Source organism: Mangifera indica, chromosome 20, assembly GCF_011075055.1.
Source record: "Mangifera indica cultivar Alphonso chromosome 20, CATAS_Mindica_2.1, whole genome shotgun sequence".
Lineage (NCBI taxonomy): Eukaryota > Viridiplantae > Streptophyta > Magnoliopsida > Sapindales > Anacardiaceae > Mangifera > Mangifera indica.
The window spans coordinates 3679438-3684512 of record NC_058156.1 but is presented as its reverse complement, the minus strand read 5'-3'; the positions used below and the strand labels follow the sequence as shown (position 1 = coordinate 3684512).

Here is a 5075-nt window from a genome sequence, read left to right as displayed (position 1 = left end):
GTAAAATGAGGGTTTTGTAGGTAAAATAGGGGTTAAATGATATTCTATGCTAATACTTAATGCTTAAGAGGGTTAGTTTATATTTTTAATGGCAAGTGAAAGTGTTTTTTTTTGTATTTGCCTAAGTGCCCATGTGTAGAGGATAAATTGATATTTAATGGTAGGCTCATAGGAAGTACAAAAACGTACTAAGGGTGTACTTTTGCATTTCCAAAATGTTTCGATTTTCAAAATGTCCCAAAACTGATACGAAATGTTTTGGGACCATTTCAAAAATTTTTTAAAATTTGAACATGTTTCGAAATTGCGTTTCTTTAATACTTTCCTTTACTTTCGATAACATTCTTCGATAAAGTTGTGTGTGTGTGTTAAACCTATTTCATATTCAAAATATATAAAAATAGCTATGAACTAAGAAGAAACAAATGAGGAAATGACAGTTACTCACAAGATGATAATGGTGGTTCAACTATTGACAATAATTTGGGTTATGAAAATATCATCTTTAAAAGCATGGGCAAATCCACATGGCTTGTAGTTGTATATATAGTTTTTTTAAATATTTTTTAATAAAAAATTTGGTATTTGAAAAAAAAAAATCCAATATTTTTCATATTTATTCATTTCTCTCATTTCCATTTCCTGTGGTTTTGAGAAAATGCATTTCAACATATTCGTTTCTACAATTCCATGTTTTCGCATTTTCATTTCTGTACTACATAGGTAGGCTTGAATGAGCTTTTTTTAATATTTTCAAGGCTATCAGGACTAGGGTTAATTGATATTTGTCAAAAGAGTTTGATTTGTTCTCTTTCCAAAATTTTGTAATTTTGGTTAGAGTTTGATTAATTTAATTTTAATTAATCATAAATTTGAATTTTTTTCAAGGGATCAATCTTTGGATGGTTTTTCATATGTTTAATATACTGCATTGTCATTCATTATAGCATTTTACTTGGTAAATATTTAACCATTAAATCTAAGTAGTTAACATTATCATACATGTAATAAAAAACACATGAAAACATAATTGAATCATAATGAAGTTATAAGATTAAAATTCATCAAAATTAAATTTAGTGTAATTAAATTAGTCAAGTGTTAAATTACATTTTTATCCCTAAAACTTTGCAAAATAATTGTTCAACCCTGCGACTCAAGGAAATTTTAGTTTTAGTTCTAATTCAATGAAACTCAAACCAAAATCTAATTCCCAATCTTGAAAGACATGTAGGCATCTTAGAAGGCACATCGAGAGCATGATAGAGGACCACCGTAGACATGTTTCACTAAAAAAACTCATGGTTTAGGCAAAAAAATTGCCCTACCATGCACAAATTCAAGGTGCAATGAGTGCACCAGTAGCAGTGCATAGCCTGAACAAAATTGTCTAGATAGGTGCCATTTGGTGATGCACCAGTTTATACTACAAGAACGGGATAAGGCAGAGGCTGCCTATCAACAAGATCCAAGTGGCAGAAGTTCAAACCACCACCTTCGTTGACCCACAAAATAGATTTTGTCCAGGCGCATGTTACATCATGGAGTAACCTTATAGTGCATGACACCACCCTATTTAGTATTCCTTCCAACTATGTACGGTGTTGTTTCCAACCTCAGTTTTTGGACTTTCTAGTGATGGGAAATCCAGAAGCCATCGTGCAAAGGTAAGCCAATCACTGTGTGAGCAACAGTGTCATGTAAACCATATTCATATGACAATCCTACTATCAACCTTGAATTTAATCCTACAGTAACAATTGAACTTAAGAAAATTTTAGGAATAATCACTCAATAAATTTAACACATCTTTACATTGTTCTTGAACTCGACAAATCGTGTAGCAACACGATTGCAAATCAATTTTACCAATTTTAGGGTTTTGATTATTTATCAATTACATATAACAACATGTAAATATAACCAAAATTTGTAGGTATATTTTAATGAAAGTATGTCTAACTGGTGGCTTTGATACCACTGAAAGGTTTTAAGGTGTTGCTAACTGACAATGCGATGAAATTTAAAATTTAAAAATTATCAAAAATCCTAAAACCAATCCAAGATACCCATTTTAATGCATAGATTCATGAACATGTTAAACACACAGAATGTTTAGAGATTATACCTGTATTGTTAGCTCTTCCAAAAATTCATGTGGCTATGTAAAAATCGTTATCCAACTTTCTTGACAAGGTGTCTAAGTATCCATAGAAACCATGAATGGGACGCAATCCAGAAAGAAAGCTGTTAGGGCTTCTGTTGACTGCATTTTAGAAATTAGAACAAGACAATGGAAGCTTGCATCAACAAGATTCTAGGTGTAGAGATGTGTGTTTAGGATGTATGTGTTTTGGATTATTGTGTTAAAAAATTTGACTTAATCCAAACACCTTTATTTAAAAGGTATGGATGAATCCTAATTTAGGCAAGACTCTAACTACTTAGGTGAAAAGGTGAGCAAGAGTTCTTATTAAATTAAGACTCTTAATTTATTGAATATTTTAATGCATAGGAATGTTAATTAAATTAGGATTCCAACTTAACCTAAATTTCTACCAAACGAGGACTTTGAATTTATTGAAAGTTTTAATGCATAGGAATCCTAATTAAATTAGGAATATGGATTCCAACTTAACTAAAACTTTTGGTCAAGCAAGGACTTTGAAGAATCTTTGTTTAACTAAAATGTCTTACCCATGAGTTAACTCAACTAGTTGACTCGCATCCATTATTTGGACTTGTTTGGTTGGACTCCTAAGTTGGTCTTGCTAAAACCATGTTGTGCATTTGCATGATGCCATATAACACTATGCATACCAAATGATTTTTTTTTATAGATTCCCCATATTTTGTCCCACTTCTTGTGGCAATTACCATGCTTTACTTCCTTGGATTTTGTGGCTAACTTAGCAATTTTCTTTTATCTCATGACTCAAAGTAACTACTAGTTGACTCAATTGTACCTTTAGCATTCGGTTATAAGTAACCAATTGATTATTTTAGCCATCATTTGTCTAATGGTCTCATCTTTGGATCAGCTTTCTACTTTTATGCTTGGATGAAGCTCTTTATCATTAGTTCTAGGTTGGATTTTTATTCTTGTGGTGATGGATGTAATGACAACGGGTTTGGATTTATTGGTTGAAATTCGGGAGGTGTTGGCTTAAAGCTTTGGCTTGGATTGGAGGTGGGTTCTTGGTTATTCCATGAAAAAATTGGGTTATTTCTCCAGTCGGGATTATAAGTGTTTGAATATTGATTACTTTGCCCATGTTGGTCATAACTTAAAAGGTTTACCTACTCGACTAAAGGGTTTAGAGGGTACTGACTAAATAGATGACATTCTAAGCTTATATGTCTTTTCCCAAACATCTCATAACTTAATATGTTCATAACCTTCATATCTAATTTCTCAAATATTTTAGTTAAGGAAACCAACTTTGCATTTACCATTGTGATAACATTTATCTCATTAAACCAATAAAAGCTACTTGCAACTAATTTCTCTATCAATTATAAAGCATCTTCTGTGATTAACCCTATGAAAAAACCTCTAGCAGTAACATTAAAATTACCCTTGATATGTTTTAAGGGTGTGTTGTAAAAAGTTTGAACTAGGAACCAATTTGGTAAGCCATGATGTGGACATTGTCTTTGAAGATTTTTAAACCTCTTCCAAGCTTTATGTAATGTCTCGTCTTCCTTCTGAGCAAAGGTACTAATATTATTCCTTAGTTTCATTGTCTTGCCCAATGGAAAGCACTTGGTTAAGAACACTTAAGACAATGCAAGTGATATGGTGAATGATCCTAGAACTCTTGAGTCTAAACATATTGTTGTTTGTCTTGAAGAGAAAATGGAAACAATCTTAACTTGATACCATAATTTGAAACCCTATTAATCTTAAAAGTGTCACATATCTATGAAAATCTTAATATGTTCATATGTGGATCTTCGGTTGTTACTCCCCCAAACTGATTTTGCTGAATCATTTAGATGATTGGAAACTTGATCTCAAATTTATTTGCTATCACAATAAGATTGACAACACTTGAAAACCTATTGTGAGTAATAGGTACATCATAATATTGAAGTGTTATCTGATTGTTCATGTTTAGCTAGTGATTTCCATGACCATACAGTTTTCTTCCTTTTCTTCTTGCTTGCTTATTTGTAAACATTGGATGGTTCTCTTAATTTTGTGATCAAATTCTAGTATTTCAAAGTTCACCGATCTTGTCATACTTTACTTGGGTGACTAAAAGAAAAACAAGGATGAGTAAAACAAAAAAAAAAAAGAGAAATAATTGGATAAAGGAAAAAATTGAATTAAAAGAATTGAAAATTAAAACCCTAGTCTAACAAAGTTACAAATTATACTAATATTCGCTAATGTCAATTCTCAATAATGGTGCCAAAAACATGTTTCGTCTTACTCGTAAGTGCACAAGTCATCAAGTAATACTTAAGATATCAATTCCATAAGGATTATGAGTTAATTATTAGTTTATTTTGCAACTTCTATTAGCTTGGGTAACTGAATTTTATGCCAAATTAAATATCAAACTAAACCTAATTTAATTAAAATAATCTAATGCTTGAAAGTAAATAATCTATATAAAGATCTTTTCTATTTATTCAATGAATATAGGGGGTTAAGATTTCACTATCAATCCCACAAAACTAATAGTGCTTGCAATTTTAAATAACTAATGATTTTAATATGCTTTGATGGTTGAATATTTTATTTCACCTAATTCCTCTTTCCAGGTGGATTAAGTGTGTAAATATTAAAGGAATGCTTACTTTTATGGTACTTGGTTAATATAAACCTATAAAGCTTTGTGATAATCAATGACTCAACAAAGGATTCTAATCTATCTCTAGACTTAGATTTCCATGTTTAACGATTGCATAAACTAGTTATATACCTATCTTTCAATAACCTACATTAATCTACAAACATGTATGATATCTGGCTATTAACATCATGCAAGACTTTAATTCACAATCATTAAATAAAAAACAACATCATAAATTTATTAAATAAATAATAAAAGCAACTACATAGT

At 30.7% G+C, this 5075-nt stretch overlaps 1 non-coding gene across 1 annotated transcript; it reads left to right on the top strand.

Moving 5' to 3' along the window:
- Window positions 1–3634: 3634 nt before the first annotated feature.
- On the top strand, window positions 3635–3741 carry LOC123204969. The gene has a single exon (XR_006499655.1). It is a non-coding gene; the product is annotated as a small nucleolar RNA R71 (small nucleolar RNA).
- The last annotated feature ends 1334 nt before the right edge of the window (window positions 3742–5075 follow it).